Source organism: Ammospiza caudacuta, chromosome Z, assembly GCF_027887145.1.
Source record: "Ammospiza caudacuta isolate bAmmCau1 chromosome Z, bAmmCau1.pri, whole genome shotgun sequence".
Taxonomy (NCBI): Eukaryota; Metazoa; Chordata; class Aves; order Passeriformes; family Passerellidae; genus Ammospiza; species Ammospiza caudacuta.
The window spans coordinates 53546476-53567527 of NC_080632.1; positions in this window are offsets into that span (position 1 = coordinate 53546476).

The window sequence follows — 21052 nt, forward strand, 5'->3', positions numbered from 1 at the left end:
AGGAGAGACTGATTAGAGTATGCTATTTATGATGATAGCATTAAATTTCACTGTTTTCCTTCAAATTCTCAATACATATGGCCCTTTTTATCAAGACCCTTTCCTAATGTCTTAACTCTCTCAGATAAAAGAAGTCTGAGACATGTAACACAAATGTGTTTAGAACCATATTTTGCTACCATCGTTCCAGAGTGCACTAAAATAACTTTTCAGGAGTAAATTTAGTACCATCAATAAGAAAAAAATACTTTAATAAATTAAAAAAAAACTTGTCAGAAAACAGCAGAAACAGAAAGGACTGATAAAATGTGACTCAAGATAGAGGAACTACTCCCATTTAGTAACAATTTTCATACTAGAACACTTTATTTTCCCAGATATTATCTCTTTTCTACAATGATACACAATGAGATTATTAAAAAAACTAATTTGTGTGAGGCTTAATGCAAATAAATAAACCAAGAATCTTTTATTTGAAAAGTTAAGGACTCTTTTCCATGCCATGTAGCCACCTAAAATTTGATTCCAGAAACATATAGTAAAAACCTAGTTTTAGTATGCAAATTTTGACTATGTGTAGCATAACCATGACATTCCACCAAAGCCAAAGTAACATAATCTTCACAGACCAGGACCCAGAGGAAATTAAATGAGGTTTTTTCAACCTTATTACCTAAGTCATATCATCATGCTACATACACAAGTATGGAATGGCATACCAGCTTAGTATAGTGTCTTGTCTGCAAGACAAAGAGACAATAATGAGAGAATATGAAACACAAAACATGTAAAAAAGTCAAGAAAAGCCAGGAACAAGTCCAAACCAAGTCTAGCAGCTTTTTGCTGAAACAAGGAATAAATTGCAAATAATCCAGCAATGCAACAACTTTTTAAAAGATAGTCCTTCTTTAAATTCAGTCTTTTAAAAACCAGTAACACACAAATGCATGCACCAGCTCTATAATTTGCATATAAACCAAAGTTTTTCTTAATCTCACTAACGTCAATTCCAGGGCTGTGTGTCTTCATCACAATCCAAACAGCTAAACAGCTATTTTTATATATATATGAGTGTGTGTGTGTGTGTGTGTGTGTGTGTGTGTGTGTGATATACAACCAAAACAAATAGCTATTTTGTCCTGAGCTTCCCCAGCTTCTAATTATGTCATCTAAGTAATGACTGGATTCCTATTTCTATCCCCCGTAAGAAAGGAGGGATTTTTTTCAGAATAGGAAAACTGCCTGTTACTTTTTATGTTTACTTCTGCTGCATCAAATGTCTTTTCAAACATTAAGGGTTCCTGTTCTCTTGTTTGTTTCTCTGTTTTACACAGAGAAAGAGAGCAATGAGAAGTAAATCAAACAGACAAGAAGCTCTGTACTTGTCAGAGTTTTGTTTTATACTGACGCATTTTTCACTTTAGGATAAGCAGTGTTCTGCTCATGTCCTCAGCCAGTGAAGGCCAAAGCAAAAAGCTGAGAATGAAAGCTTTCCTCATACACAGCCCCGCATCTGCTGCCTCTTCTGCTGGCTCCAGGGCTGCTCTCTCCTTGACGGCCCCACTCAGGGCATCCCAAGGGCATTGCATAACTCACATAGTCCGTACACGTACCTCAGAGATGAGATCGGGCCCCAGAAATCCCTCCTGACATATGTTCCTGCTATATGTGACATTCCTGATATTTTTTTTTTTGCTGTTCCTTCACACCATTTTTTCATAGAAGCTACTCCTCAGGAAAGGTGCTTCACTTTTTCTGACTCAGTATAGATGGGTGAGTGAAAAAGTCATCACGGCAGTTAAAAGAGACCAGGGACTTGTGGATGTGGGAAGAATTTGAGAGGACAAATCATTGCCTTTTATGAAAGCTGAAAGGTGAGAGTTTGAAATTTAGAGGATTGAGCTTGGCTAGAGTGACTATGGGCACTTGTGGGAGGAGGGACCTTTATGATGAAAAATTCTCAAAAAGAAGATTGAGAATTGTTATGTTACACTGCTAAGACTTATCAATGCAGCATAACATTAATATTCTCTGGTCTGTCCTGGCTGTAGGAAGTGCTTTAGTCTCTAGCATCTTTTCTAATAATATTTTTCTTTCTGGTATCCCTATCCAGCTGTTCAACACATAGTTATATGTATATAGTTATTAATTTGCATAGCCATTTAAAATATTTTGTAACAAATTGTTCCCTGATTTTCAACACATATAAAGGAAAAATCAAATAGGAAATTTATTTTTCTCATGTTCTGTAACCCTGATATTAGGCTGGCATTTCCAATCTAACATCAGAAACCACCATTCTCTTTTATCAGATCAGAAGATATTCCCTTGTTTCCCTTTTCATGCACATGGAGTTGCCATAGATAGCATGCTCAAGACCAAGACAAAACAGTAGAAAAAGGAATCATAGAATGTTAGGGGTTTGAATGGATCTTAAAGGTTATTATTTCCCCCTGACATGGGAAAGGACACCTTCCAATGAACCACATTGCTCAAGGCCTTATCCAGCTTGGCCTTAAATAATGACAGTGTTGGGACATCTTCAACCCTCTTAGGCTACCTCTTCCAGTGCCTCTCCACCCTGGCAGTTAAGAATTTCTTCCTAACATCAAACCTAAACTTCTCCTCTTTCAGTTTATGTGTGTCACTGCTTGTCCTGTCACTACAGTTCCCGATGAAGAGTCTCTCTAGCTTCCGCACGGCTTCCAACACTGCAAGGCTGCTAGGAGTTCTCCACCTTCTGAAAGCTTCTTTTTCTGTTCTGAGTTTCCTGGAGTTTTCGCCTGATTTGCTCCGTTTTTGCATGCATTTTTCCTAAGCTTGGAGGAGGTGATCCTCAAATACCAGCCAGCATTCTCAGCCCCTCTGCCCTCCAGGGTTTTTTCCCATGAGACTTTAACAAGCAGGTCCTTGAAGAAGCCAAAGTTTGCTCTCCTGAGTTTCAGAGTGATGAGGTTGCTGCATGATCTCCTCATTGCCATAAGGATCTCATGAAGGATCTCATCTGTTGGTCACTGCAGTAAAGGCTGCATTGGAGCACCTCCTTTGCCACCAGCTCCTTCCTACAGGTGAGAACAAGGCCCAGCACAACACCTTTCCTTGCTGGCAGATCAATCACTTGTATATGTTGTCATTGACATATTCAAGGAATTGGGATTTCTTGTGCAATCACTGCTTTCAATAGCTTGTTAGATATTTATCCTCAAAAAATAGTGATTTTTTTTTTTCAGTTTAGCCTTCATTACAAATTTTCGGTTTATTGAAGGATCCTTCATGCAAGGCCTGTTATTCACCACAGAGTTTCTCATATCTATAGTGAACATGTCAAAACAGGACTGAAATGCAGCCTCTCTCTTACTCCTTACAGGAATTTCAGTCGTGGATAATGAATTTGTGCCTCTTTCTCTCAATATGCAGGTAATAATAAGTTCTGCCTCAATGCAGATGCATCTGCTGAATGTCAGGACATGTCAGAGTTAGGATAAAATTAGTTGTTTGGATGTTGGAGCATATTGAGTCTAGTCTCTGTATTGCCTTTCCTATTTGTTTTGTGAAAAAGGAGTGTAGTAGACAAGCAAATTGTACTTTTTCTATTGTCTGTGAGTGGTTTCAAAATAATAATAATAATAATAATAATAATAATAATAATAATAATAATTATTATTATTATTATTATTATTATTACTACTACTATCATCATCATCATCTTCTTCTTCTTCTTCTTCTTCTCCTTCTTCTTCTTCTTCCTGGATTATCTTAGTATGAACAAGAGCTTTTTAAGTGAAAAGGAATTTCAAAACTTTTAATTTTTGTTACAAAAGGTGTCAATGCAATAATGAGCATCATCTTTTGAGAAGCATGAATTTTGAAGAATCGGGACATAAAAACTGAAATACCATGTTTGGCTACTTTCCTTTTAAAATCATCAGAAAGCCCATTTATCTTCTTATTGAATGGAGCTTAACAATTGTTCAGACAAACTGCAAAGGAATTAAAATTTTTTTAACATATACTATGTTGGAAACAAGCATGGTCACAGACTAATACTTACATTGTGTTAACCTGAAATTATACCAGATTTAGGGGTTTTGATACCTCTCTAAGACTGTATACTTAAAAGTATGTTGGCAAGGTAGAACAGAAGTTGAGAGTTGTTAATTGCACGAAATAATATTTTAATCCTGCATGCACATGTATGATGATTATTTTAAAAGTTCTCCCATATTCCTTGGTTTCCTAAGATATTGTTTTAGTCTGAGTTAAATGCAGCATCTAATTGTCAATTGCAATGCATTATGTTTATATAATATGATACTTATTTTTTCCACTTGAGTAGATAAAGTGGGTATCTATTTATATTATCATGATGTTTGAGTCAGTAGAGGCTGATTAGTTACATTGAATGCCAGCAAAAGCAAATGCAGTCTCCTGAATAAAAATTGGCAGCTTTCATGGCATGTAAATAGACAAACAAGAAGAGAAATGTATTACACTACCTAAAGTCCTGATGTTATTATGGCCTATTCACACCAATAAAATTGCAAAATATTGTATTCCTCCAAATTTTTCTTTTTTTTTTTCCTTTCCCAGAGGACTAATGCTCTTGGCATTGCTTAACAATAAATAGAGAGACACATCCCTTAGCCATACAGTGTATGTTTTTCCCTCTTAGCAACGTACAGACAAAGTGTTACTGTGTTTGATAGAGTTCATTGGGTGAAGAGGTTCTGCTTTGGATGAGCCATGTTTTCCACTAATGAGTATTTTCTATATATTGCTTCTTATGAAGAATTGATAACCTTGTAATAATCTGTTTGGACAGTATTTTTCTAGAAATATTGTGTTAAATATTTTTAGACATGAGAGATCATGGACATATGGATATAGTGGTGTGCGCCTTCTCTAATTATATGCATTATACAATTCGCCATTGTTGGAGACTGTTGTACCATTCTTCATTCATTTAATAATGCTTTTGCAAATTGGCAGATAGCATTTGGGCTAAAATACACACAGAGTTTTTGCGGGAATAAAACATGCTCTGCCTTTTCTCTAGTGTAGAGCAATTTGTCAAGTAATTAGCCAACCTAATTAAATTTTTGTAACACTAATCAAACGAATATGCTAAAATTTTCTTTGCACAGCCAGTTTGCTGTCTGCTTGCATTTAACTTGATGGTTTGAAAGAGGCCCTACTATGTCTGCCACTCCACTTAATCACCTAATTTGCATTTTATATTGGTAAATCAAATAAAGCACCAGTGGCTTTTAGGATGATTGACTATGGTCAGGGCTGTTCAGATGGGACTTTTTCACAGAAAATTAGGCACATTTTAATATGAGTGAGTCTGTGCTTTCAACATTCAACAAACTACATTCACTCAGCTAATTAAAAGTGCTTGTTGCTTTTTGCCGATGTATGATAGATTTATCCAGCTGGTGTGTCCATTTTCTTTTGCATAATTTCTTGATGGAAGTTTTTATCTTTATACATAATAAGATTGTCTAAACAACACTTCAAACCAATTTGCAAGAACTATATAAATAATATTTTGCAGGAGCTATTTACTTTGAAAGAAATATACTTGCTGGTCTGCAAACTGATTAGGTTATATATAGTTTCTTTTATATCCTTCTAGAATATAAAGCCTTGCACTATGAAATTTTCAGATTCTGTCTTCACTGAGCCAGAGCATATCACTTTGCTAAAATTGTGGGAAAAGCTGCTCAGTGTATACCTAACAGTTCATCAGAGCAGGGTCTTTAGATCAGGCCAAAGTTCAGACCCTAAATTTTACAAACTAAATTTTTTTAAAGTTAGAAAAGAAAAATTTATATGCAGAAGTGAAGCTTCTTTTTTCACTGTTTGAAGGATTCTTTAGCACTGCAAAGCATTTCCAGAAATGGGAATGAAAAGTTTTCTTTTTCTTCTTCTCAAGGGTCAGTAAAGATACAAGTATCAAAATGCATTCCTTGATCACTTAAGTCCATATATGTGCTAACAATAGATGGAAAATGAGCTTCACCAATACATTTCCAAAATAAATCCATTTTTCATTAATTGTTTTAGAATAAACTAATCAGGTCTAAACTGGTAGTAGGGTAAAAAGCCCACAAAATGTAAGACTGGAGGGTAAACAGCATCCTTTTTCCTAAAATAATTGTGTTCACACAGAGAGGAGCTAATTTAACAGAGCACTTCAAATACAACATTTTACATGGATCTAAAGCAAAATTTTCCAATGCAAACTGTGGTACTATTCCTTGGCATGCCTGCAGGACATTCAAATATTCTCTCTTAGTAATAGAGCCATAACAGAAGTAATTTAAGAGGGGAAAAGAGGGCAATCTTCTACTGTCATAGGTATTTGTTAAGGAAGTATATGTCTAAATGTTTAGTCATGTGATTACTCTCACTGACTGAAACTAAAGGCTCATATAAAGAGGGATGAATTTCTTGCATTAGATTGTTTTGGATGGGGGTGGGCAGGGAATAAAAGTGCAAAAATATATTATGTGAAATAAAAGATAGAAATAGCAAAGAATTATGTAAATATAGGAAAACTATGGTTTGCAGATGTTCAGATATAGACAATAGAACATTGCACCTAAGTACAATGCTTAGATACCCACCATAGACTTCTAAGAGTCAGACATAAACGGGAAGTTTGCATCTCTTCCCATTACTGATTCCACATTGAGCCTCATTAAACTTTGAAAGGTTTCTCTTCTTAAATAGGCTTCTTAAAACCTCAAAATGTTAGAAATTGAGGAACAATTTGCCTCTCCCTGATGAGGGAAAGTGTCCTTGAGCATGGAAGTCATTATTTAGATATGAAAAATATTGGAGGGGAGAAAAAGGCTCAGCAGCGGCCGTACAGACCTCAAAAGAGAAGCTTGATCTGAGCCCTTGACCCACAATGTACAAATGTAACAGATGTCTAAGTACTGTAATGCTGCTTTAATTAAACATAGGCCAAAACCTCCTTGCTCTAAGCTCATGGGGATTATGATGATAAGAACTTGGCCTTGTTCTGGCCAAATTCACTCTGATCCAGAAGACAGTAATGCTTTTTGGTTTTTGATACCAGGCTAGAATAAAACAAGGTATAGATCATTTACCTGGGAACACCAGGTGAACTCCTTTTCATATGCCTTACCATGCCTTACCTGATCTAGTACATTAACCTCTTTGGTAAACTTATTTGAGATTTCTTATTTCTAATACAGCATTTTGGTGCAATACACCATCTTGGATCTGATTTATACTTATATTTTATATTCTTATTTATATCTGTAGACAATCTCATTTGAAAAATATTCAAAGACATTCAATCACCTTTCTTAGTTCTTAGAGAAGAATGCAAATAAACAGAATCAAGCTATTAAATTTTCTGGATCAGATATTCCAGCTGTCTGGCTTTTTAATTGTGTTTTAATGAATTTAAGTTCAACTAAATGTCATGTTCAGAATGTGAATACTTTAATCACACTAAAAATTTATTCTGACTATCTGGTGCTATTGAATAGCATATGGATATATATTTAATGTTAGATGGAACATATTATTGTCAGCTAAAAACTATGAGTTATCTCTGTTTTAAAGAAAGAACAAAACAAATAAAACAATCCCCCCAACATATACATTATTTCCTACTTTCAGTTTTAAAAGCACCACATGCAGCATTTACTTCACCCTCAAAAATAATGTTATTCAATAAATCATAAAGGACTTGTGACATCATAAACATAATTATTTTTAATTTAAGAAAAAAAAATATGACATTTGTTATTCTACCAGATAATTTATATCATTTATGTATCCCCTACTATATATTGTGAATACATAGTAGTCTGGAAGTCCAGCTAAAGGCTGTTTTTATTTTGTGTCAATTTTTTTGAGTTTAAAACCTGAATCAGATTTCTTTATTCATAAAAACTTCTAGTCTTTAAATCCTGATTCTTGGGCCTCAAGTTTATTATAAACATATCAATGAGCTACAAATACATTCTGCATAATAATATGGCATTTACTGCAGCTCCCTGCTACTAAAGACATAAAAACATGTTAGAGTTTAGAAGGTAGATTTCCACGTCTTAGCATAATTTGAAAACATAAGGATCTCTATGAATTTCATCTCACTTTTTTTTCCTTTATGCTACACAGAACAGTCTGAATGCTGGTATTAACTTTCAATTATGCACTGTATTCATTTATTATGAATTGTGAACACCTCAGGAACTTTAAGGGGTCCAGCCTTAAAGTTGGACCTTCAGCTAAAGCTTTTCCTGCATCAGATTAGAAGATCATGCTTTCAGTGAGAGTCTGCTCCCTTCTGTCTCCATGAAGCCAACCTTTTAATCCAGTTTTCTGTGCGGATTTCTATCTTTCCTAACAGCTGAGGATATATTTGTTTGTTTTGGAGAGTCTTTTGAGTTTATGTATGAGGGGAGAGAGTTCAAATTTAATTTTCTCTGCCTCTTACCCTATAATCTGTTTCTGACATATGTCCATGTGGGGCTTGAGCTGAGCTCTCTTCTAGCTGTTTAGTGAATTATTATCCCATGATTACCAGTGAGCATAAAGTTTGTATTAGTAAAATATTATAGGTCACAGTTCTAAAAAGGTTGAACGCCATCACCTAAGTAGTATAGACATGATATTTATCAATACCTATGTTATGTCCCAGACCTGAATGTCCACCACAAGTATAGCAAAAGACAAACCAACTGCTAAATGAAACACTTGAATGTGTCTGTATTATTTAATGTCTGGAGAAGCTTTTAGAAATGTAACCTGTCTTGTTCATTTAAAAATGCCCACTTATTCACAATGGATATATATTCCTTATTAGAATGAAATTGTCTCCTAAACAAAGAATGAGAAACAAAATATGAGATTCATCTTTGTCTGCCATTCAGAAAAAAAGGCCTTCATACAGATACTCAGAAGAATTGATTTTCATTTTTTACTACAGATTATGTACTGCAATCCAGACTCAAGTTTACATTTGCAGTCAAATATGAAAAGAGTTATATGCAGCTAAATTAGAGGTATACACCAATTCACCTTCATGAAAGTGAATTTCGAAAAATTCAGGAATTTTCTCCTTAGAGGAGAAACTTGCATTGCATCTTGAGCTATGCTTACCACTTAATGAGAACAAAACCAAGAGGAATTTATGCAAAGCAACATGGACTGACTCTATATGCCAAATGGCACAGTTTAAAATGTATGTGTGCTACAGGCATACTGCAGCAGACTCTAAGCTGCATCAGCTGATCATAAACAGGAACCACAGTAAGCAGCTGCTGTCAGTCCTAAACAATAGCATTTTGAGCAATTTATTTAACTGAACTAATTCTACAGAGACAACAGGTTTCTTCCTATTTTTGCAGACTAGCAATGAAGCAGAACATCAAGCACGTCTCCCACTGAAGGGGTTGTTTGGTCTCTTTGTGTGGTATTTATAGCATGGTCTGGTTAGTGTCAGTCTTCACTTTATTGGTATTCTCTAAAATCCTGAAATTTCACCCAGACTATTACTAATAAATTCAAATCTTCTTATAGAAATGATGTATATTTTCCAGCAAGTCCTGTGAAAAATTCTAAACCCCATCCAGCTGTGTCATAGCACTTCATATCAACTCCTTTTGTGTACTACAGTCCTTTTATTTTTTATTCTTAGCTTTCCACAGGGGGACTTTTATATACACATTGTTTAATAAATTTTTGTTCAATAATTTTATTACTTATGGCAGTCTTTGATATATATCAAAAAACATAGGTTCCTGGCATCAGCTATGAAGAGAAATGTGAGGATAGGCTATCATGTTCTCATAAGCCAAAATAATGTTTGGTATCATAGCTGCATCAATAAAGAATTTTTCTACTTTTAACATTCTTATTTCTGGATAAAAATTCTTTTACCCCAAACAGAAGAACAAGATGAGGCACAGCTCAGTTTGATGGGCAGACTCTGCTGCAAAAGCCATAGTCAGTTCCTGAACTGATCATAAAAAATGTTTTCAGCAAGCTCTTTTCCTCACTTCCGCTAGTAATTTATTGGCAATGGGTTCTTCTCCCCTTACCTACTTGGACAGATTTCCTATGGTAACTACTAATACAAGTTAGTAAATTGGCAGCATGACAAACTTTTTTACACTTTTCTGTGCAAATAAAGTAGTACTGAATTTGTCTGGATCATCAACTAACATGCTTCCCAATGAAAATACTTTGAAAAATTGTCATTTCTGAATACAGTTTTGAAATACCATGAACTCAGTAATATTTTATAAGGGAACTGAACATCAAAACAGAACTAACAAAAAAAATAGACAAATTTTTAAAAATTGAAAAATATTAATTTATAAAATTAAAGAGCAATTTCTGTCAGAAAATTGCCTCCCTCCCCCAAAAAACAATTTTGAGGGTCGAACAAATCAATTATTCAAGACAAGTACAAGTCTGCTTTTTGCTGTGCCTCAGGAATGCCCAGAATACATGGTGAAACAGGGATGAGAGCTCAGCACAATGAGAGCTCACCTTGGTATTACCTTTGGAGAGGATAACCTGCTCCTTCGTTGTATATGGTTGAACTTGGAGAAAACCTTAGTGGAGATGGTTAGCTTTTGGCTCTCACTTGTCCATAGCTCTTAAACAATTCACATGTTTCTCTACATGCCATAGTGCCTCCTGCCAAGTCTGGACCAGCACAGGAAAGGTCATGAGCTGAAATATCCTGCAAGGACAGTGGGGGCAAGCAAGAATTTCTGCACCCAACACTGCCCTGTTCGATTGGATTCAGCAGACTAGGCCAGGACTCTCTACGGAAATACAGAATCATAAAATCATTCAGGTTAGAAGAGACCTGGTTGCTTTACACTTCAGAACTACTCCGGGATTTCATCTGTTTCTCAGCACTCTAGGGTGTGTTGGCGCTCTGGAACACAAAAAAATATTGGTATGTAACCCCACTCAGTAGAATTGGTATTCCTTCACCATGGTGTCACCTGTTCTTGATGAATAACATCACACTTATATTAAAATCCTTCAAGTTATAAGTGTTACTTTTGGCATATTTTTTGGTTTTGTTTTGTAGGGATTTTGTTGTTGGTTTGGGTTGTTTTAAATTTAAAATACTTTAAAATCAATAGCATCACTCTCTCTTATCTACTATTAGGATTATAATCTTCAATTATCAGATTCAGACTTCCTTAAAAATAGGCAATCTTCCATGCTAAGGGTTCTACATATCATTCCATTTAAATGCACAAAATGCAAAACATCTTGTAGTATTATAATAAAGATCTTATCATTCTCTTTTTTATAAATCGGTGAGAGCTGTTCTGATGAAGAAACCAAAACCAAAACCAAAAAAAATTTCAACAATATTTTATTATTAAGTCTTAAAGATTTTACTTTTTTTTTCTACAACAAATCTGAGTGCTGGGCACCTGGGACAATTGTAAACTGTGTGTGAATTTTCCCATTTCTTTTGTGAGTTTGGCATACCTATCTACAGATATGCAGTCTGTATTCACATGTACATTCAGCTTTTTCATTAAGACATTCAAATTTAATTTTAAGCTCCTATTTTATAAATAATTTTCCAATTGCTTACAGATTCTACCTCGCACATTTACAAAGGGGACCATGAGGTGTAAGCCAGCCTTTATTCCTTAGCTCTGGGTGCACAGAGTGCAGGTGTGTGTGTGTGCAGGTGTTTGCTGGGGCTCGCAGGAGGCAGCTGCTGCAGAGCGTGGTGGCTGTGTGTCACAGCCTGGGGCTGACCCCAGTGCTCCAGCCAGCAACAGAGCACCCAGCTCGAGGAGACACAGCACCAGGCATCAAACTGAAACCAAATTACTACATTTCAGCAGCCTCGCCTGAAGCTAAACAGGTTTTTCCAACTCAGTTGGAAGAGTTTTGGCAATGTGACCATTGACCTGCTTTACTGTTTAGAAGTTCTGTATGTATATATGATGAATGTTTCTCAGCCTTAATGTGCTCTGATATTAATAATAAGCACTCTAATTACAGAACTTTTTTTAAGAAAGATGTTTCTTGTTTCCCTTTTCTAAGGAAATGCAGAGGCCAACAAATGTAGAGGTAATGAGATAAATTTTATTTACTTTATTTATCTTCTCTCTTTAGAGGAGATACCTTTGTGAGGATGCCTCCCAGGCACAGAAACAAGCCCATAGCTCCTCTGAAGCCATTCAGGTGTGATATCCAATAGGTGATAGGTTTGTGTAAGGTAGTGCATTACTCAGGATGACAAAATTACAAGCCGTGCACATCACACACTTTGCTACTGAAAACTGTTTGTTGGATTAATACTTTTCGCATTGGCATTATTAATGTCTGCAACAATGCAAATTTTCTTACTTGAAAGTTGTGTCACTGATGGAGTCAGCTGAATAAGCCCAGAAGACCAACACATTAACACCTCCACATTTCTGCATGTCACATGTGTTTGGAGTCATTAATACAGCTGTACACAGTGCAGATATACCTTGAAATACCAGGACCGACTCTAGTAGCAGCAAAATGATACCAACACCTTCTAATACCTTATTCTGAGCTTGTTTAAGAGAAGAAAAGAGAAGAATCTCTAACTAATCTCTATTAAAACCTAACTAGGAAAGGCAAAGCTTGCAGGATGTTTTTCAGCTTTCACATTCGTTAAGAGGCTGAGGTGAGCCCAGACCTTGCAGAGCCTTGGTACAATCTGTTCTCTCATGTGTAATATAAACTGTTCTGCTCTCTCTAAGAGCGATGTTCTGCAAGTTATATTTAACCTCAGGATGCTGAATCCAGTCAAATAAGTTCCTCCAGAAAAAGACACAAGGTAAAAATACAGAGGCCAAGGTGAGCCACAAAAATGCATTTATAACATGCATTGGAGAGACAATAGCTATATCCATGGAGACAGTACAAGTACAAGTACAGGATCACTCATACCCAAGCCAGGAGCTTGAGGTGTAAAGTAGAGCTACCCCAACAAACAAACAGGTCACGAAGCAGCACTCCCTGCAAGCGTGGTGCCACCTCCAAGGCAATGTATCCTGCCAATCAGCCGGGTATGGTAGCTCAGTCAGATGTCCCTGCTGCTGCTGCTGCTGGAGTCCCTCTCCGAGTCCAGACCCAGCACCAGGGTCTTTGGAGGCATCAGTCCACATTCACCACATAGCAAAGAGAAATCTGTATTCTTACCAGGAAGATTACAGCCTAAACGAAACACTAATTAAAGGAACAACTGTTGTCTAAGGCTGCCTGGTTAATCAGAAAAGCCAAAATATTTTCCGTTTGGGCTGAATTGGTATTAAATGAAAGAAAAGGAAAAACAAAATAAAACAAGGCCCCAGGTTAAAACGACTGCTTTGCTGCTTCAAAATGAAATCTTTTGCTTGATTACTTGTTTGCGTTTCTGCATTATCTATTTTAACTAGTGTTGGCAGTTTTACACTACAAATGTCTTTTTGAAATAGGAAATTGTTTTTTAAAGAATTCCATATTTGGTATGCTCTAAATCCTTTTCCCTTTATTTCTCTTCTTTAACTAGAACTGTTTACAAACATGATCCAAATTTCAGAATAACTTCTGTCACTTGATTGTCCTGTCAAAACCGTCTACTACTAAAAATGGGAGCTATTGAAAATTATAACAAGATAATATTACAACATCATCCAATAAGGTCCAAGTAAGGTACTTTTAAGTTTAAAGGTAATATTAAATAATTTACCAGGTAATTATTTTTTATTAAATATTCTTTTATAGCTGTTTTTCCTATTAGCTAATAATCATGTGGGTATTTTTACTGATATAAGTGTATGAGAGCTTTATTATAATAGTATTAGTTACGTTTGAGGCTCTAGTTCATGTTTACTGAGAAAAGCACGAGTGCGGTACCAGCGCTTCTGAGAACAATTGAGAGTCCCCTGATCAGAAAAATAGCTTTAAAAACACTACTCATTTGGCTTTGATTTTGCATTCTTATTCTTTTCTTTGTGTTTTTCATGTGTGTTTGGCTTTTTACTTCTGCTCTTCTGAAGGGCACTGTATTTCATTCTTCTATTTTTCTTCCCAGCAGTAAATGACAGAGCAGATCGCGAGGTTTTGTATTTATTGTGGGAGCTTTTTAAAGAAAACTGATTGCTTTATGACCAGAAATAAAATTATGAGTTGGAAGCACTGGAAACACGACCCTCTGTGCAGCAATGTACATATTGCATGGGCATATTTTCACCACAAAAAACACTGAGATCTGAGGAATGATTTTTCATCTGTCTTAATTGCAGCTCTAACATTACAGCAATCTGCCTGGGTAAAAGATGCTGTACATGCTGAGCCTCCTCAGTTTTTTCCTACATTAGCCACTGTTACCATCCTGAAAAATTAAAAAAATTGATGCAGGCTCCAAACATAAGATTAATGACAAAAAGGAAAGCTGTGCTGTTGTTGTCTGTTTAGTACAATTTTTAGTTTAAACTTCTCTGTGTCTTCTGAGTTCTATATCATGTGCAGGAGTTTTTGCCTAAAACTACTAGGACTAAGAAATATTCCAATTGATTTCAACAGAACTGAGTGCTTCTTAATTTAAGATAGATTTTAAAAACTGGAAATTTTTTATACAGGTTGTGTTTGGCATTTTGATATTCTGATGGTTGTATGATTAAAGCTTAACAGGCCCAAATAAAGGCACAGAACGTTACTCCAGATAACTCTGAAATAGAACGTCACACTAGCTATCTAAGCACATATTAAAATATCTGAAATCAGAGTGATTTGCTTTGCAACTTAACTATTTTTATCTGAACACTGAGAGTCTGAGGTGATGGTGGTATATCCATACCAGGTGCTTGTCAGGTCATATTTGGGATAAAGTGCACTAAACAAATATACACATATATGTGAATCTTCATTTCACTTAATTTAAGTATCAACAATCCAGTGAATATAGTGTAAAATTAAGAAAAGAGATTGAAACAAAGTGTTTAACTACCTGCAATAACTAATGTGGCTGTTTAAGTAAGGAACTTTATTTAAGATATGGTGACATAATTTTGTCCTTTCTTGTAGGGTGAAATTATACTGTTTTTTTACACAAAACTTGGGGGGAAAAAACTGTGAATTTCAGACATTAATTTTGCATAAGAATTTATAAATTCAGATGCTTCCATGCTCACTAGAGTTCAGAGTCAGCACAAAAGGAGCATTATGGGTTTTCCTTAGCATATAAAAAATATATAAAGAGAATAGTTAACTGTGACAGTAATGCTTTTCAATATCAGTTAGGAAGTCTACTGGGCAGCTAATTACTAATAAATTTTTTAATAGCTTCAAATACTTCAGAAGCAAAACAATGCAGGTATAAGCAAGCACTATCTTTGTCTATTGCTCCATTTCAGGTACCCATCAGCATAGCTTCTGAAACAATGGCAAAAGGACAGGAGACATTTGTTGGAGGCTTATCCTATTGTTACTGTTACTATTTTTCATTATATTAATATATATTTGTAATAATGCCTTACATATTTTTAGTAGTACTAATACTAATAGTAATATTTTACTACTACTACTAATAATAATAATAATGATAACAACAACAGTTTCATCCTCTTCCTGTCTTCACAATTCCTTTGATTCCTACCCTCTTCTCAGCTCCTTCCTTTCCTCTTTGAGATCATTTTCTTCCTCTTCACCTTGCTCTTGGCATCAGTAGCAGTGGGGCGAGGAGGGAGTGAGGCAGGCAGCAGCCTGGGCTGTGGAAAGCTGCCCAGGGGGCTGCAGGCACCACCTGTGAGAGGCACCTCTGACCAGCTCTGTAGAGGCACTTATGGATTAAACACACAGCCTTGAATACAACCTGCCGGTGAGTGGGTACCAAAGGGAAAACTCAAAGTCCCTGCTCTCAGCAACTGTTCCAGGTGAGGCTGTGGGGCATTGTGGTCTGAAAGGAGTTTTGTGCTCTTCAGTGTATAATTGATGGCTGAGGCACAGCGAGTCAGCACAGCCTGGATGTCAGAGACCTTCTGCATTTCTCTTTTGATTCTGAAAAACTGCATACTCCCTGGATTGAAAGACTCAGAGTTTATTCATAACAGTGAGATTGTTATCCTTCCCTACTGGTCTCTCCTCCAGCACAGCCTTTATCAGCTATTTTATTGTATCTTGAATGAACTCTACCATAAAAGTAAATTAAAAAAGACCTCTAAAAAAGGTGCATACTTAAATGTGGCTGTTTAAATAGCTTTAACATTGCAATGGCTATGAAAATAATGTGAGAAGTAAAAACATGAAACGGTATCTTTGAATCACCTTTTACAACATGTATGCTATTTATAAACCATTAAGCACTTGACTATATCCAATGCCATCCAATGTAAAATGCATATTGTTAAATTTTATGGTCCAGATTCTGTTTTAAGCTGCATAAGCAAATCCAAAGTAATACCACTGTTTTTCCTTTCTCAGCATCTACATCAATATAAACCAGCAGAATCTGCATCTGTATATTGTAACCCCATACTTATGAAGATTCTTTTTTTCCATGTTAATTGAAAAGGAAGTCTGTTTTTTCATCAATTTTTCTTTTATACTGCCTTTACTCTGTTCAAATAAAAAGTATGCAGCAGAAGTACAAACTGTACGTGGGAAACATGAAAGTGGACAGCCTCAATATTGGACTTTGCTGATACCACTTGTTGCTGCCCTAAGAAAGATGCAAAATAGAGTTGACTTCTCTATTTCTGGTTGAAAACACATTTATATGGCACTTATGCTCAAATATTGTACTTATTTCCAATATTTATGTAAAGCGTGCATGCTTACATGAATATAATTACAGCATAATTTTTTGTATGTGTGATTCTGTTTACTAACCGTTAATCTATTTTTTTAAAAACAACTAAAATAACTAGCCTTTATTTGATGTCCTGCTATGGTAACATGTAGTGGTTTTTACACCATTGCACTTGGAGAGTTTACACACATATACTGTTCTAGTTTGGCAAGTAGATTTAGTTTCTTGATGAATAAAAACACTTATAATGTAAATGTTATCCAGCACATTCTCCTATGCCCAATACAAGAAAAATTGATTTATTTTACAGAACAGAAGTCATGTTATTCAAATTGGAAGAGAGGGCTGCACTGGTCTTTTCCCAATCACTGTATGCCTCTGAGTACAACAGTAAAACCTAACTTTCAAATGTCAAAACAGCCAGCTCATGTGAGCTGAATTAATTGAAGCCCTCATTCTAGAAGTATATAGGCTTCCATCAAACAGAATAGTTAAGTACGTTATATAGAAAGTAAATAAATGATAGGTATTTTATGAAAATGGGTAGTTTACTTAGCAGAACTATTTAATCCACAAGGGTCTGTTTCTTTTTTTATCTAAAAAAATCCCTTGTTCCCACCTAACAAAGGAAAGCAGAAAGAATTATTCAGGTGATGTTGTAAAAAAAAAGCAGGATCAATTCCATATATGGACCAAAAGCACTTTGTAGAGCACCAGGTTAATCAGCTGCCCAACTTCATCTAGACCAGATAATTAACCAAACTCCTGACTGCTTTCAAGACTGACTAGCACGTAGGTGTTATAATGAATATTAGATTCACGTGGATATGATTTGAGCTGGCAAAGAGTGCACTGTTTGAGACCTACAGCCTTGAACATGGCAATGTTCACACTGCACTAATGTGCAGATTAGTAGGAGACCATTTTCAATTAGAGACACACAGAGTTTGTTCAGCCCATGCTAGCAGCCATCAAAGGGGCTTGGTGGGGGCATGTACACACCAGCTCTCAGAGGGCTGAGCTATGCATCTTAGAACTCTCAATGACAAGAGGATTTTGGCTAGCAAGGTCAAGGAGGTTGGCCTCCTGTGAACTGGAGCAATAGAGAACTGGGTCATGACCCTGAAAAGATTTCTGCACATGCTTACATTCAAGCATGTGATTAGGGCCATTGTTTGCAGTGGTGCTGTTTGCATATCCAAATTTAAGAACACACATAATCTTTTACAATTTTGATTTTTTTACTATCTATGGCTTGAAGAATACTTTGGAGAAAATTAGTATTTTCTAGATCACTTTTATATTACAGTCAGGTGTCTTTCAATAGCAGCAAAAGTAAATTAATTCAAATATACACTGCATTCTGCATCAGTCTGAAAAGGAAGACCTTAAAATAACTGTAGATAAGGCTTTAAAAATCTAAATTTCAGTTTTTAAATAGGCCTTAAGTAAGGTTTGTTGTAAAATGGGTCTTTTAATTTGTGACTATCTCCAGTTTCAACTCTGAATAGATGCATCTCTGCATTTACTTGGGTGTCGAAGGTCATGGTCAAGGTACTATGGAAATGTTTTAAGAAGCTTGGTTAATCTTTGCCAGCACTCAGCCTGGCTCTAGCTAGTGTTCAGAAGTACAATTTTCATGTTTATGCAATTAAATTAAAAATGCTAAATTTCAGTCCAAGCGTCATAAACATTTACAAAAACTCTGTCCCTTCACTGAAGAGGAAAATAGCTAGAAATTAGGAAATAAAATTTCTCTACTTTTATTTTTAGAAAGGAAAGCTTATATATTGCCAATAACGTATAGTAATTTATTTTCCAAATGAGCCACTTATTCTTGTGAAGTCCTGGAACTGGTTTCATATAATTCAAAGAGTGATAACACAATTTGCAAGATAAAAAGGGAGAAAAAAAAAAAGAAATTTTTCTTTGACAGTGAAAAACAAATTAATGAGTTCAGGATTTGGTTTATAATCTGCTTCCAAAATCCTACATGCACAAACCCTCTGAGGACTCCTCCTGTGCATTTTATATGGGCTGTGCAGAATATAGGCTATATTCTAGTATTTATATAGGCTAGTATTGCAGAATCCCTCAACCCAAGTTCGGGAGGCAGTCAAACTGAAGTTCTTTGCAGGACTGGACCATTTCTTTTTAGCAAAACAGTAACAATTTGACTTTATGGAGCGCAGTCAGAGAGAAAAAAAAATAATTAAAATTATAATCCCGTATATTTACATTGCCCCAAATATTTTGTCCTGGACTTAGTATCATATAGTATCTTCTCATGGCAATGTGAAAAATGGCAAGGATTAAAAAAATAGAAATGTATCCAATCCACTGCATTCTGTAAGGACTACCAGGTTTGAACAAAGAAAAAAAAACATTTTTAACATATACAAGAATGTTTCTTAAGACATGAACCACAGGAATGAAATTGTGGCTTTACACAATACCCTTAGCTCAGATGAGAGTTTATTTCTCTCCTGACTATGTCTATAAGTAAGAAACATGCTGGTTAACAAATTTGTGAACTTTTTACATATACCCCGATGGCAAATATTTGAGCTTTTAAAGATGGAATAATTCTACTCAAGACAATACTTTCATGCTTCAAGTTAAGAATATGTCTGGTTCAGTACCCAGACAAACAAATATTTTCACTATGAGGTCCTTACAGAAAAAGTAATAAAGGAAATTCGCAAATTACAAAGTAACTGAAAGAATAAGTACTCTTCTTTGTTACACATGCAAACTGCTATGATTTATAACTGCTGAAGGTGTTAGCAAAATCTAATTAACATATTTTTAGTGTGATTAAGTTGGAAGACTAATTTATTTCCATCAGTCATGTTCTTTCAGAACAAGATGAAATAAAGCTTTTAAAAAAAGGACCTAATATAGTAAAGTCAAAAAGAATAAAAGCAAAGGAAAAATGCATTTTGTTTTAAACTTATCACCTGGAATGAAGTAGTATTTCATGCATTTTTGGAGAATAGAGATTTGAGAAAGAACTACAGGTATCTTTTTTATGACTGAATGAAACTTTAATAGGGAGGAGGTTAAGAAGTTAAACCAAATTAACAATAGCGCTGCAGTGAAAGAGGCATGTTCTTTTTCATGCACATTGTTCCCCCTCAGAGGTCTGTCACTCAGTAGAATAGATGTACTTTGACTCATGGGTGGCGATGTACAGCCTAAGCTTAGCCCGAATCCTCTCCTAAAGGCTGAGTCCTGCAACCAGATCCTGGCAGCTTCCCTGCAGCACTGCAGCATGTTTCACTAATATGAGCTGATAGGATTAGCAGCAGGCAGCAATTACAAATTCCTCTTTGTGAGTCCTGAAGAGTTTTGATTCCTGTGTCAACTGATGCTGTATTTCAGATTTCTTTTGTGGTAAATCCTAAATCTTCAGTATTGAGAGTAGATTTACACAGTCCAGGAAAGCAAAACAATAAAGGATGTATGTTGTTTAAATTGAAGTATGACTATACTGTTTTTTTACAAGCAACGCACCCACATCCCCCTCCAATTACTAGGACTATTCACAGGCCATAATATAGTTGACTGGGAATACTGCTAAAGACACTAAACCAAGATGGTTATCAGCACTTCTGCACCCATTTCCTAGTCTAATATCCAAAGCAGTCTCACAGTAAAGGAAAAGCTTTGGAGTGTGATTGACCCTGAGGAGATTTTAATCCTGGAGGTAGAAGTGTGTTCACATGTAATGTTTTAATATAGGAGCTAAGTAAACCTAAAAAGAAGTAAATAAACAATGCAGGCATTCAAACTCACTTGATGAAGTCTGTACACAAACTGCAAATAAAAAAAATGAACTGAAATGAGTGGTGTTATTTTAAGCATATGTAAATATTCAGTAAGATGAAAAAAATTAGGTTTCATTCCATCAAACTGCACACTTAACCTTAGGTTGAGTTATTTTCTTTTGATAGACATGTATCCATGCGCAAGAAAATAATCAAAATATTTTCTTTATACTGAGGGCCACAAAGGTAGCGTCCCTTGGGGAGCTTCTCCAGATGTCTGCCCTCACTCAACACCATGGCAGGTGAGTCAATTTCTTTCTGAATTACTGATATCTGAATCATCAAAACTTTGTAATTGGTGATAGCCATGTGTGACCCAAACATCTGCTTATGCATCCAAGAACTGGGACAGAGAGCTAAAAATTTCACCAACCAGTCACACCTATCAATGACAGCCCAAAGTAACATTTATTAA